The sequence below is a fragment of the Saimiri boliviensis genome, chromosome 1, assembly GCF_048565385.1.
Source record: "Saimiri boliviensis isolate mSaiBol1 chromosome 1, mSaiBol1.pri, whole genome shotgun sequence".
NCBI lineage: Eukaryota > Metazoa > Chordata > Mammalia > Primates > Cebidae > Saimiri > Saimiri boliviensis.
Genome location: NC_133449.1, coordinates 141,649,741 through 141,665,089, shown reverse-complemented (window position 1 = coordinate 141,665,089; position 15,349 = coordinate 141,649,741). Strand labels below are relative to the sequence as shown.

At 43.4% G+C, this 15,349-nt stretch overlaps 2 long non-coding RNA genes across 2 annotated transcripts in view; both read left to right on the top strand.

Annotated features, from left to right (window-relative positions):
* The window catches only part of LOC120367207 (uncharacterized), a 33,272-nt gene extending 28,731 nt beyond the window's left edge, over positions 1 to 4,541 (top strand). Inside the window, exons 4-5 of the long non-coding RNA XR_005581634.2 lie at positions 1,933 to 2,057; positions 4,272 to 4,541. This is a non-coding gene — a long non-coding RNA (uncharacterized LOC120367207). The remainder of the gene's footprint in view (positions 1 to 1,932; positions 2,058 to 4,271) is intronic.
* A 1,049-nt stretch (positions 4,542 to 5,590) lies between these two features.
* LOC141585590 (uncharacterized) lies at positions 5,591 to 13,758 on the top strand. The gene is made up of 3 exons (XR_012519133.1): positions 5,591 to 6,371; positions 8,013 to 8,148; positions 13,445 to 13,758. It is a non-coding gene; the product is annotated as an uncharacterized LOC141585590 (long non-coding RNA).
* Positions 13,759 to 15,349: the final 1,591 nt, after the last annotated feature.

Genomic DNA, 15,349 nt, shown 5'->3' with positions numbered 1-15,349 from the left:
AAAATGCACCTTATCTTTTGACCTAGCTATTCTGCATTGCGGAGTTTATCTTACAGATAGATGTATTCACACATGCGTGGTGTGACATTTGTACAAGGATGTGAATGGCACACATCCTAGGTCTTGGAACTCTCTGAGAGGCCCTGGAACTTGAGCTTTATTGTCACAGCAAGCAATTAACGAACGTTCATTGTTAGGGTCTGATTAATCAAATAATAATGAATCCAGACAGTGGAACACTATACAGTCATGAAAAAAATGAAGAAGTTCCTTATGTACAGAAATGAGACAATCAAAGTGAAGAAAAGCAAGACACAGAACAGTGTGTATGCTCATTCACTTAGTCAATAAGTATTTATTAGCTGGGCCTGGTGGCTCATGCCGGTAATCCCAGCACTTTGGGAGGCCGAGGCAGGAGAATCACTTGAAGTCAGGTGTTCAAGACCAGCCTGGCCAATATGGTGAAAACCTGTCCCTACTGAAAAGGTTTTTTTTTTTAGACAGAGTTTTGCTCTTGCTGCCCAGGCTAGAGTGCAATGGTGAGATCTCGGCTCACTGCAACCTCCACCTCCCAGGTTAAAGCAATTCTCCTGCCTCAACCTCCCAAGTAGCTGGGATTACAGGCACCCACCACCACGTCCAGCTAATTTTTTGTATTTTTAGTAGAGATGGGATATCACTATGTTGGCCAGGCTGGTCTAGAACTACTGACCTCAGGCAATCTACCCGCCTCAGCCTCCCAAAGTGCTGGGATCACATGTGTAAGCCACTGAGCCCAGCCCTAAAAGGATTTAAAACATGTTATTTTGTCTGGGCATGGTGGCTCACGCCTGTAACCCCAGCACTCTGGGAGACTGAGGTGGGTGGATCACTTGAGGTCGGGAGTTCGAGACCGGCCTGACCAACATGGACAAAACCTTGTCTCTACTAAAAATACAAAATTAGCTGGGTATGGTAGTGGGCACCTGTAATTCCAGCTATTCAGGAGGCTGAGGCAGGAGAAACGCTTGAACCCAGGAGGCAGAGCTTGCAGTGAGCTGAGATCTAGTCATTGCACTCTGGTCTGGGCAACAACAGGGAAACTCCATCTCAAAAAAGAAAAAAAAAAAGAAAGAAAGAAACCCAACGAAACATGTTATTTTAAACATGCACAAAATATCTAGGGAAAGATATACTAGGAACTGGTAGAACTGGGAAAGGGAACTGGGAAACTGGACAACATGGATGGGGAAACAAATTTCACTTTTGTATCCTCTGAATTAAATTATGTGAATACACGACCTAATCCAGTATAATTACCTTTTTTTTAAGTTGAAGGAGATATTTGGCAGTATTTCCAAGCACCTGGGCCCTTAAGATCTGAGAAACACCCACCATTTATAAATTGGGGCAGGAGGAAAGGGCCAGCTCCCAGCTGTCACTCACTGTAGTCATGAACCAAAGCCATAGCATCACTCTAGTAAGATAAAAGAGGTACCAGGAGGACCGGAGGAAACAAAATCATTCTTGAGTCACATATGGGCATCATGGGTATTTATAAAAGGCTTAGACAGTTCCTTCCTAAATTTGAATTTATGTCAAGAGAGAATCATTTCAGGAAGTGTGAGTTCCTCTCTTCAAACTGTTTTGGACAATCCCATTCTGATATGAACTGCATAGAGCCAAGCTCATTTATAGGGAACATCTGTGTGAGAGGAAGAGCGGGGTGTGGGAGCATGTAGAAAAGAGCCCTCCCGAAGCTGAACTTGGATACCTCTGGTCTCTTTTCCTGGTTTCTCTTGAGCTGCGTATTTGCTTGGTTGTGTGAAAAGGAATGTCTATGAAACTTTTATGCTCCTTTATGTGTGTTTATGCATATAAAATGGAAAAGTGGCACGTGGAAGAGGAGCTTCACTGAAATCTACACTCTTTTTGTGAATGTCTATGTTCCAGAAGGTTCCTAGACTTGTTGGGTGATGGCTCTATGACTGCTGTCTCCTTGTGACCACTAGTCAGCCAAAATGAAAAAAAAAGTTCGCTTTGAATAACAAGTTTATCATTATTCATCTTATGTCACAGTAAGTTACCCCTTTAAAAGTCTCCCATTATTTTTCTTGTATTTTTATTAGCTTTTAATTACTAGTGAATATATGGGAATACATTTGTCTGTTTTGAAAAAAATTAGAGCATTGCAGACAAAGTTTTGGTTCTCTTTAATCACTCCCCACAACACCAGTTCCTTTCTCCATTTCCCTCAAAAAAATCATTTCTAGGAGTTTTGAGGCTATCCTCACCGACTTTTCAGTATACTTTTACATACATATAAATGTACTCATAGAAAATAAATTTGTAGTATTTTTACATGCATAGTTCTAAGAAAAATTATATTCTATATATTATCTTTTGATTCTTTTCACTCAATAATATAATATTGAACACTTTATATGATTATTATAGATAGTCATTCTTTTTAACTTTTTTTTTTTTAGATAGGATCTCGCTCTGTCTGTTGCCCAGGTTGGAGTACAGTGGCATGATGTTGGCTCACTGCAACCTCCACCTCCAGGGCACAAGTGACCTTCCTGCCTCAGCCTCCCGAGTAGCTAGGACTACAGTCACATGCAACTATACCCTGCTAATTTTTGTATTTTTTTCAGAGAGAGGATTTGGTCATGTTCCCCAAACTGGTCTAAAACTGCTGGGCTCACGCAATCTGCCTGTCTTGGTCTCCCAAAGTGGTGAGATTATAGGTGTGAGCCACCATGCCCAGCCCTTTTTAACTTTTATAGAATATTCCGTTGTGCTTGGCTATTCCTCTTTTGACAGGAGGCATTTAGATTAATTCCAACCTTTGTCTACTATAGATAATGCTTCAGTAAACATTCTTGTACAGTTCTCATTATACACATGTACGAGTACCTTGTAGTCAATAAACATTATATCCTACAAATAGAAAGCCAATATGCAATCTTAGAATGAGGTTTACAGACAATGAAACTCTAAATTTACCATTTAAAAATTGTCATCATCATGGGCATTTTGCACCTCTGTAGATTATTATGGTGTGGCCCTGAGACTGGGGGTCGTGGAAGAACTGAATGAAGATGTTTCCCTGGCCAGAGAGAGAGAGAGAGAGAGAGAGAGACCCTTGTGGAAGGTAGGGCTGAGATAGTCAAGACTGTGCTATCTAACACAGTAGCCACTGGCTGCATGGGGCTATTTTATTTATTTGTTTATTTTGAGATGAAGTCTTGCTCTGTCACCCACAGTTCAGTGGCGTGAATCTTGGCTCACTGCAACTTCTGCTGGCCGAGTTCCAGCAATTCCTCTGCCTCAACCTCCCAAGTAGCTGGAACAACAGGCGTGTGCCACCACACCCAGCTAATTTTTTGTATTTTTTAGTAGAAATGGGATTTCACCATGTTGGCCAGGATAGTCTTGATCTCCTGACCCTGTGATCCTCCTGCTTCAGTCTCCCAAAGTACTGAGATTATAGGCATGAGCCACCGTGCCTGGCTTGGCTATTTAATTTTAAAGTTAATTTGTTAAAATTAAATCAAATTTTAAAAATTCAGTTCCTCAGTTATAGAAGCCACATTTTAAGTGCTCAACAGCCACATATAATCAGCAGCTACTATAATGAGTGTAAATAGGGAACATTCCATCATTAAACGAAGTTCTGGACAGGCACAGTGGCTCACGCCTGTAATCCCAGCACTTTGGGAGGCTGAGGCGGGCAGATAACCTGAGGGCAGGAGTTTGATACCAGCCTGGCCAACATGGCAAAACCCTGGCTCTGCTAAAAATACAAAAATTAACTAGGTGTGGTGGCAGGTGCCTATAATCCCAGCTACTTGGGAGGCTGAGGCTGGAGAATCGCTTGAGCCTGGGAGGTGGAGGTTGCAGTGAGCTGAGATTGTGCCACCTCACTCCAGCATGGGTGACAGAGCGAGACTCTATCTCAAAAAAAAAAGTTCATCTCAGACTCAGTAGCTCATGTCTGTAATCCCAGCACTTTGGGAAGCCACTTGGAAGGTTGAGGCAGGAAGATCACTTGAGCCCAGGAGTTCAAGTCTGCATTGATGGCACCACTGCACTCCAGCTTGGGTGACAGAGCAAGACTTTGTCTCAAAAAGAAAAAGAAAGAGAAAGTTCTGTGGGACAGTACTACTCCAGAAGTTCTTTTATATGGTCTTATCTAGGAGCCAGTTTAAAATTTCCTTTTCTGAAATGTAATTACTTCCATTATTACTAAACCTTTAACAGCTAACCTTATTGAATGTATGTGTTAGTTTTCTTTGTTGCAGAAAACACATTTCACTCTTGATAATTTAAGCACAAAAGGGTTCATTAAGGAGTATGGATGGCTCACGGAATCATTAGGGAAGCTGAAGAAATAGACTCTAGGATAAATATCCAGCAGTGAGTTTCAAAGTGACACCGTCGTTGGGCACAGTAGCTCATGCTTGTAAGCCTTGCACTTTGGGATGCCAAAGCAGGAAGATTGTTTGAAGCCACTAGTTTGAGGCCACAGTGAGCTATAATTGTGCCACTGCACTCCAGCCTGGGTGACAGAATGAGACACTGTCTAAAAAAAAAAAAAAAAAAAAAAAAAAAGAATTGCTAAGCAGCCACCACGGCTGTTGGCTCCAGAATAACGCTGCCTCTGCCCTGACCAGTGCCAGCAAAGTGGACACTTCCCACTCTCTTTCCCTCGACATAACTCATAGTTATCAAGTCTCACACAGTGGAATCTAAATCATAAACAGAACCAGAGCTGCAAGGATGTTTGAGAAATGTCGTATTTAGCTTTCCATCCTCTGCAGTCCAGGAAGCAAAGCTAGAAAAGGGTTGGGATGGGTGTCGAGTGACCGAGTCCAAAGCATCTGCCACGACTTGCCAGGTGCCAGGTCCTGGAAAAACGCCTGATCTCATTTCATTCTTACGAGAATTCAGTGAGGCAGGAACTATAATCATCCCCGTTTGACAGATGAAGACACAATACTCATGGTGGGGTGCACGGTATGATCTTAGTTGTGCATTGGAGAGTTAAAAGAGGACTGGCTGGGCGCAGTGGCTCACACCTGCAATCGCAGCACTTTGGGAAGCTGGGGCAGTAGGATTGCTTGAAGCCAGGAGTTCAAGACCAGCAACATAGCAAAACTCAGTCTCCATTTTATTTAAAAAGAAATAGGCCAGGCACAATGGCTCACTCCTGTAATCTCAGGACTTTGGGAGGGCAGTGTGGGCAGATCACAAGGTCAAGAGATCGAGACCATCTTGACCAACATGGTGAAACCCCGTTTCTACTAAAAACACAAAAATTAGCTGGTTGTAGTGGTGCATGCCTGTAGTCTCAGCTACTTGGGAGGCTGAGGCAGAGGAATCGCTTGAACCAGGGAGGCAGAGGTTGCAATGAACCAAGATCACACCACTGCACTCCAGCCTGGGTGACAGAGCGAGACTCCGCCTCAAAAAAAATGAAGAAAAAGAATAAAAGAAAAAGAAATAAAGATGAGCAACATAGCAAGATTCTGTCTCTATTTAATTTTTTTTAAAAAAAGGCCTTCTTGCCAGGCACAGTGGCTCAAGCCTGTAATCCCAGCACTTTGGGAGGCCAAGGCAGGTGGATCATGAGGTCAAGAGATCGAGACCATCCTGGTCAACATGGTGAAACCCTATCTCTACTAAAAATACAAAACATTAGCTGGGCATGGTGGTGCGTGCCTGTAATCCCAGCTACTCAGGAGGTTGAGGCAGGAGAATTGCCTGAACCCAGGAGGCGGAGGTTGCGGTGAGCCGAGATCGCACCATTGCACTCCAGCCTGGGTAACAAGAGTAAAACTCCGTCTCAAAAAAAAAAAAAAAAAAAAAAAAAGCCTTCTTGTCCACTCTTATAGTAATATAAAGAGGAGAAGAGAAAGCTGCCTGAAGAAATTGGGATGACCCATGAGAAGAAAGCATTGATCCCAAGGTGACAAAGGACAGCCAGGAGGAATCCGAGAGCTCCTGAGTAGTGCTGTTGAATGTTCATGACAGACAGATTCCAGAGTCCTTGCTCTCTCCCTAAAACCATGCTGCCCCCAATGGAAAGAACCAGAACTTACGCACCCCTAGCAAAGACAGAAGGGCACCGCCTGGTTGCATTCCCACAACCCCACTTGCATCTGTGGCACAGAACATAGTGCCAAAGTGAAAAAATGCAACAGGGAAGGCTTCCAGAAGGAGGTGAATTGTCAGTTGCTTTTAGAAGAGAAGCGAAGTGTTAGGCTGTGAGAAAGCAGATGACTTCAGATGGAAGAATTCACACGCCCTCATACCAAGGCTTAGAAGCTGAGAGGGGCAGCCACTGCAGCAAATCAAAGCAGTGCCCTTGACGGAGGATAAAGGAAGTGAGTCAGTGTTTGGGAGAAAACAATAAATAAACTGGTGGGGAATGGGGTGGCGGGGAGGGGGTGGTGGTGGCAGAATAAGATCATGTGAAACCCTTCCTGTGATTATAGTTTTATGAAAATATTAAACTATGTATTGAAATCCAGTTTGGAACGGAATGAAATCTTGGAGGCTAGGGCCTGGAAACTTTTTAACAAATGCCCCCAGGTGACTGATAACCTGTCTGGCTGTCTTGATTTGTCTGTCCTGAGGTCTAGTCTCCATCTCAGCTTTCCTTCCCTGGGACCTTGCCTAGGCTTCTGGGGTTTGAGGGCTGGGGCCTCTTTGCATCATTCTTTCCTGAAGACATTCTAGTAGGATCAAATGATATCTATGGGCCAGGTGGGATGGCTCACGTCCGTAGTCCCAGCTACTTGGGAGGCTGAGGTGGGAGGATCACTTGAGCCTGGGAGGTCAAGGCTGCAGTGAGCCATGATAGAGCCACTGCACTCCAGCCTGGGCAGCAGAGCAAGCTCCTGTCTCAAAAAAGATAACTATGTCAGGGGAAGAATACATTTCTTATAAAATATAGGAAATTAATCTTTTGGTGCTGGGAGATTCTGAATAACTTGAGAAAGGGGTGTCTACATCCCAGAAATGTGGCTGTATGTATGAATATTATTTTGCTTAATCTTTATTAAACAATACTATTAACTAATATTTTAACAAGTCTTGCCAGTTGTCAGGTCCTATGCTAAGCAATTTAACAATATATTATATCATTGAACACTCACAGCAATTCACAGTCTTAGAGGTTTTCGGTATCCCCACTTTACAGATGAGGAATCCCAAAGTGCTGGGATTACAGGCGTGAGCCATTGTGCCCAGCCTATAGATAGATATACTGAGAATTCAGTGAGGCAGGGACTATACTTATTTTATTATAATACTGTAGATTTTTTATTTTATATATGTAACAAAGCTAATAGATGAGTACATTCTCAGAAGAGCCCTCTCGCTAGAGTAGCCAGAGCTCTCTGACCTTCTCAAGGCCCCTCTTAGAACAACTGAGCAGCAAGAACAGAGACTTGTTGTGGTTAAATGTTAACTTGTGTTTATTTCCCTACAACTGCCTGTTGTTTAGTTTGGCCAACCCAGTGAAGATTCTTTCGTAAGCCTGTGTGTAATTTCTGAACACCAGACCCACGACCTTTACACACATGCTAAACATTTATAGAGTGGGAGAGTTCTTTTTCTCCATCAGTGAGTTAAGTAAATACCAACATCCTCCCCCCGTGAAAAAAAGTATTCTTTGATCTATACTAAAGATAAACCAGCAATAATTCATTGACCAGCTGAGGGTTTTAAAGCAGATTCTTTGATAAGCCAGTTAATTTCAGAAGGCACTGGGGCTTGTTCCTTCTTGATGCTGGGTTTTTAAGTCATAAAATCTTAGCATTATGGAGATGGAAAGAGAACTTTTAAGATGATCTCAGCAAACCCCCTCAATTTAATGGATGAGAAAACTCTGAACTCCAGAGTGAGAAAAGGCAGTTTAACTCACAGATATGTTAACAAAGAGCCATACAGAAATATTTTGTTACACAATTCCTGCAGCATTTTAAACCTTCGGTGATTACTGCATTTTGTTTCCTTCACAGTCTTGTGATGCAAGGACAGTGTTTGGGCCTTACGGAAACCTGTGGACACTAATCCTCAGCTTTGCGCTGACGTCAGAGATATTTGAGAATCATTGCTGCCCCCTGCTGGAAGTTTAAGATCTCATGGACTCTCAAGGTTATAAGGAATTTTTGTAATGGTTTAAAAAATTAGACAGCTTTCCTTAGGTCAGAATTTTTAGGCCAGGTGTAGTGGCTCACGCCTGCAATCCCAACACTTTGGGAGGCTGAGGCAGGGGGATCAATTGAGACCAGGAGTTTGAGACCAGTCTGGGCAACATAGCAAGACACCCCCACCCCACCCTCCCCGCCCTGCCGCCCCGCCGCCCCGCCGCCCCACTACAAAAAATACATTAAAATAAAATAAAATTGGCCAGGCGCGGTGGCTCACACCTGTAATCCCAGCACTTTGGGAGGCTGAGGCGGGTGGTTCACCTGAGGTTGGGAGTTCGAAACCAGCCTGACCAACATGGAGAAACCTGTCTCTACTAAAAATACAAAAATTAGCCGGGTGTGATGGTACATGCCTGTAATCCCAGCTACTCAGGAGGCTGAGGCAGGAGACTCGCTTGAACCCGGGAGGCAAAGGTTGCAGTGAGCCAAGATCGCTCCTGGGCAATAAGAACAAAACTCCATCTCAAAAAAAAAATTAATTAATTAATTAATTAAATTTTGAACCAGCATGAAAGGGTATAAAGAGAAAAGCAAAATCTTACCTTTCTAGTTCCACTTTCTAGTTTTATCGTTAGCAATTTTAAAACATTTTTTCACAATGTTTATATGAATGTATATATATGCATATGTATATAATTTTTATCCATGAGTAAGATAATATTGTACACCCTGTTTTGAAACTTTCTTTTCTTTTCTTTTTTTTGAGACAGAGTCTTGCTTTGTCACCCAAGCTGGAGTGCAGTGGTGCAGTCTTGGCTTACTGCAAACTTCTCCTGGGTTCAAGCAATTGTCCTGCCTCAGCCTTCTGAGTAGCTGGGATTACAGGCGTGTGCCACCCCACCCAGATCATTTTTGTAATTTTAGTATAGACAGGGTTTCACCATGTTAGCCAGGCTGGTCTTGAAATCCCGGCCTCAAGTGATCTGCCTACCTCAGCCTCCAATAGTGCTGGGATTGCAGGCATGAGCCACTGCACCCAGCCAAAACTTGCTTTTCTCTTTTTTCTTCATTTTATTTTCATTTCTGGAATAGGTAATACATTCAAAAGACCCATAAGTTTTAAAAAATTGTCTTTTACAGGCCGGGCGCGGTGGCTCAAGCCTGTAATCCCAGCACTTTGGGAGGCCGAGGCGGGTGGATCACGAGGTCAAGAGATCGAGACCATCCTGGTCAACATGGTGAAACCCCGTCTCTACTAAAATACAAAAAAAATTAGCTGGGCATGGTGGCACATGCCTGTAATCCCAGCTACTAGGAGGCTGAGGCAGGAGAATTGCCTGAACCCAGGAGGCGGAGGTTGCGGTGAGCCGAGATCGTGCCATTGCACTCCAGCCTGGGTAACAAGAGCGAAACTCCGTCTCAAAAAAAAAAAAAAAAAAATTGTCTTTTACATCTTTTAAAAGCAGTATATAGTGACAAAAAGCATTCCTTTTGATGGAGGCACAATATTCCATTGCTTGGGTGTATTATAAATTATATATTCAGTGCTGTTTTGATGGATTAAAAAGCACATCTCTGTAAGAATAGGGACTTTATTATAGGTACTTTGTTTTTGCTGTCCCTGGTAATGGGAATATGTCAACAGAATGTGTCTAATGAATGAACAGACATTTGCCAACTCTCAAATATTTGTCCGTTTAAAAAATGCTGTGCTGTTGGGATCTCAAATCTAAGCAACAGAAAAAAAATTGCTGCCTTGAATATTTTTGTACCTATGTTGTTGGCATAGGATGAAGCTAGAAGAAAGTGTAGGTTCAAAATGCATGTGAATTTTTTTTTTTTTTGCATGTGAATTTTAAGTTTTGCTAGATACTGCCAAATTGTTACTTTTGATGAGGGATGTAATTCAATCATTTCCCTATCTGACAGGGCATCAAAACCAGAATCTCACAGAGAGTTTAATTTAAAATAGCTGGTGGGGTGTGGTGGCTCACACCTGTAATCCCAACACTTTGGGAAGCCAAGATGGGCAGATCACGAGGTTAAAAAATTGAGACCATCCTGGCCAACATGGTAAAACCCCGTCTCTACTAAAAAATACAAAAAAATTAGATGGGCATGGTGTTGCATGCCCGTAGTCCCAGCTACTTCGGAGGCTGAGGCAGGATAATCACTTGAACCTGGGAGGCGGAGGTTGCAGTGGGCCAAGATCACACCACTGCACTCCAGCCTGGAGTGATCTTTCTTTTCCATCTCAGGTGAAAAAAAAAAATAAATAAAAGCTCCTTTCTGCACACCCCCCTTTATGCTAATTTAGCAGGTAGGGGAGGAATCATTCCTAATTCAGCAATTAAGAGAAGAATTGGAAATATACAGATTTTCCATCACTGGGGAATCTGTGTATGTAATGGTGCTCCCCCAGGACTGGGAAGGGCCACACAATCTATTCATTTCCTGCCATGCAGTAGCAGCTGGGAATGCGCTCATATAGCCTAATCTTAATAAGGTTACTCACATGTTATTCACTCTATGCTTACCGGGTGCCTGCTGAGTGCAAGACCCTATACTCCCTCTCCCAGAGGCAAGACTGGACTGGGGGTGTGGTGTGGATTTCTTCACTCCCAAGGGTGGCGGTGTTGGGGTGAGTAGGTGCGTTTGTTGCTGTACCTGCTGGCCCCTGGCTGGGGGTTGGGGAGGAAGCAGCAGTGTGTGGGTGAAACTTGGGAATCCTGCAGCACTCCAGTGCCCAGAATTTTTAAAAGGCCCAGCCCTGCTCTCAGTGACATGTATCTATGTCTAGTAAAAATGAAGCTGGCACCCTTGCTAGATCTTCTTGGGTGACTTCTACCAGGGGTTCCCCGAAAGCTGGTATGTGGGACAGGGTACAGACCTCTCCCTCTGGGCCCTACTACACCAGTTAAAATATGCAGATAAAACCCACATGCAAAATGTGCCATGGACAGCCAACAGATGACACTCATAAAAAGAGATGACAGATTTCACCATCATTCACGACCCACCCAAATGTCACGTCCTCTGAGCTCTTTCCCAAGCAGCTCCTGTCACAAGTGGGTGTTTCCATGAACTGCATGGCACTTGAAATACAACAACAAAAGAAAAAAGACACTACCTCTGGTCCCAGAGACTTACCATGTAAAGTGTCTCCTAGCTGCTTTACTGCATGGTCCCATCTGATGCTCCCAACCAACAGTGCAGGAAACTCAGAGAAGTTAAATAACCAGATAAACGCCACACAGTTTGTTTAGTCAAGTGGTTTCTTCACACTTTTTTGCTCGAATATTCCATCAAATAATTTTGAGGCCGGGCGCGGTGGCTCACGCCTGTAATCCCAGCACTTTGGAAGGCTGAGGCGGGTGGATCACGAGGTCAAGAGATCGAGACCATCCTGGTCAACATGGTGAAACCCCGTCTCTACTAAATATACAAAAAATTAGCTGGGCATGGTGGCGCGTGCCTGTAATCCCAGCTACTCAGGAGGCTGAGGCAGGAGAATTGCCTGAACCTAGGAGGTGGAGGTTGCGGTGAGCCGAGATCGCACCATTGCACTCCAGCCTGGGTAACGAGAGTGAAACTCCGCCTCAAAAAAAAAATAATAATAATAATTTTGAAAAACTGTATGTCCCTAGAAACAAGTCTACACATATATAGTTACAAAGGTAGCCCTATAGAGAATAAGGAAAAGAGATATTTTTAATAAATGGTGCTAGAATAGCTGGTTACCTATATAGAAAGAAAATGAAATTGGACTCTGCTTCATACTATTTGCAAACATCAAATTCAGGTGGATAAAAACTAATATGTGAAAGGCAAAAACCTACAACTTTTTAGAAGAAAACATAAGATAATATTTTCATGACTTCTAAATAAGAAAGGATTTATTCAACAAGCCACTAACAGCACTCATGATGAAAGAAAATGATAGATTCAGCCAGGTGCAGTGGCTCAAGCCTGTAATCCCAGCACTTCAGGAGGCTGAAGCAGTAGAATTCCTTGAGCCCAGGAGGTTGAGTTTGCAACAACCCGTGTCTATCAACGGGAGAATGGGTGAATAAATTGTGGATTTTTTTTTTCTTTTTTTTTTTTTGAGACGGAGTTTCATTCCTGTTACCCAGGCTGGAGTGCAATGGCGCAATCTCGGCTCACCGCAACATCCGCCTCCTGAGTTCAGGCAATTCTCCTGTCTCAGCCTCCTGAGTAGCTGGGATTACAGGCACGTGCCACCATGCCCAGCTAATTTTTTGTATTTCTAGTAGAGACGGGGTTTCACCATGTTGACCAGGATGGTCTCGATCTCTTGACCTCGTGATCCACCCGCCTCGGCCTCCCAAAGTGCTGGGATTACAGGTGGATTATTATACAATGGAATACTACTCAACTATAAAGAAAGTAACATATGGATGAATCTCAAAAAACGGTTATGCAGAAGAAGTCAGATGCAAAGAGTATCTAGTATACAACTCTGTTTCCATGAAGTTCAAGAACAGACAAAACTAACCCAATCTCTGTCATTCTATCTCGGTTAATATCAAACAGATTTGGGTTTAAAATCTGATTCGGGCAGGTTGGGCGAGTCACTTAACTCTCTAAAGCCTCAGTTTATTCTTCTCTAAAACTGGCACAGTGGCTGGGTGTGACTCATGCCTATAATCCTAACACTTTGAGAGGCCCAGGTAGGTGGATCACTTAAGTCCAGGAGTTCGAAACCAGACTGGTTAACATGGCAAAACCTCATCTCTACAAAATACACAAAAATTAGCCGGGTGCAGTGGCACACACCCGTGGTACCAATTACTGGGTTGGGGTGTGGGGTGGGGCTGTGACAGGAGATACACTTGAACCCAGGAGGTGAAGGCTACAGTGAATTGAGATCCCACCACTGCACTCTGGCCTGGGCAACAGAGGGAGACTCTGCCTCAAAATAAAACAAAAACTGGCACAGTAATACCTCTTTTGTAGAATTTCAGTGCAGACTAAATGAAATAAAGGACGTAAAGCACCTAGCACAGTAAGCGGTATATATAATAAATGCTCGCTCTCTCTCTCTCTCTCTCTCTCTCTCTCTCTCCCTCTCTCCGTGTGTGTGTGTGTGTGTGTGTGTGTGTGTGTGTGTGTGTAAGATAGGGTTTTGCTCTGCTACCCAGGCTGGAGTGCAGCAGCTCAATCATAGCTCACTGTAACCTCAAATTCCTGGGCTCAAGCAATCTGCCTGCCTCAGCTTCTCAAGCAGCTAGGACTACAAGCCACCACCATGCCTAGATAATTTTTTAATTTTTTTATAGAGACAGGGACTTGCTATGTTACCCAGGCTTGTCTTGAACTCCTGACCTCAAGGAATCCTCCTGCTTTGGCCTTCTGAAGTGCTGGGATTGTAGGTATGAGCCACCACACCTGGCAAAAAATATGTTTTATATAATTGTCATTCCCATAAATGTGTGGTTATACCATTTATGTTTCCTTTTTCTCTTTTCTTTTTTCTTTTTTTCATTATTTCCCGGTGGTGCTGAAGGAACTTTTTCTCCTCTTATTATATCTTAAGCATAAAATAATCTTAGAGTACATAGTTACATATTTATTCTTATTGAGAGGAGAAAATCTTTATTTTATTATTATTTTCGAGACAGAATCTCCTTCTGTTACCCAGGCTGGAAAGCAGTGGCAGGATCTTGGCTCACTGCAGCTCCACCTCCCAGGTTCAAGTGATACTCCTGCCTCAGCCTTCTGAGTAGCTGGGATTACAGGTGTGCACCACTATGCCCAGCTAATTTTTGTATTTTTAGTAGAGATGGGTTTTGCCATGTTGGCCAGGCTGATCTTGACTTTCTGACCTCAGGCGATTCACCCACCTTGGCCTCCCAAAGTGCTGGGAGCACTTAGTAACAGAATAAAATTCCTTAATATGAACAAACCATGATTTACTTAATAATTTTATTATCAGATCTTTTTAGTTCTAGTTTTTTCTACTTTATAAGTAATGATGTGAGGATGTGATAAAAATCCTTGTACTTACACCTTGTTGCTCATTTGTGACTATTCCTGCACAATGACTTTCTTAACAATGGGATTTTTATGATTGTTGATGGTTTTTTTTCTGGGTTGCTCTTTAGAAAGGTTGTACTGATTTTTTTTTTTTTTTTTTTTTTTTTTTTGAGACTGAGTTTCACTTTGTTGCCCAGGCTGGAGTACAGTGACGCAATCTCGGCCCACCACAACCTCCGCCTCCCAGGTTCAAGTGATTCTCCTGCCTCGGCCTCCCAAGTAGCTGGAATTACAGGTGCGCACCACCACGCCCGGCTAATTTTTGTATTTTTAGTAGAGACGGGGTTTTACCAAGTTGGCCAGGATGGTTTTGATGTCTTGACCTTGTGATCTGCCCATCTTGGCCTCCCAAAGTGCTGGGATTACATGTGTGAGCCACCGCGTCCAGCGAGTTGTACTGATTTAACACTCCCACCAGCACTGGCTGAAAGGGACTGCTTCACAGTACCTTCCCTGACAACAGGGATTACTAACTTTTAAAACTTTGCTAGGCCGGCCTGGATGGCTCAGACCTGTAATCTCAGCACTTTGGGAAGCCTAGGAGGCAAAATTGCTTGAACCCAGGAGTTTGAGACCAGTCTGGCCAACAAGGCAAAACCCTGTCTCTATATTAAAAAAAAAACAAACCAGTCATTAGCCAGGCATGGTGGCATGTACCTGTAGTCTCAGCTACTCAGGAGGCTAAGGAAAGAGGATCCCTGGAGCCTGGGAGGTTAAGGCTGCAGTGAGCCATGATCACACCACTGCACTCTAGCCTAGGTAACAGAGCAAGAGCGTGTCTCAAAAACAAACAAACAAACAAACAAAAAACCTTTGATTGGCATGTGTCAGACAATATTTTTTCTTTTTAATTTTTTTTTCATTTTCTACATGGAGTTTCGCTCTTTTCGCCCAGACTAGAGTACAATGGCAGGGTCTCAGCTCACTGCAACTTCTGCTTTCCGGGTTCAAGTGATTCTCTTGCCTCAACCCCCCAAGTAGCTGAGATTACAGGTGCTCATCACCATGCTCAGCTAATTTTGTATTTTTAGTAGAGACAGGGTTTCACCATGTTGGCCAGGATGGTCTCAAACTCCTGACCTCTGGTGACCTGTCCATCTTGGCCTCCCAAAGTGCTGGGATTATAGGCATGAGCCACCTTGCCCGGC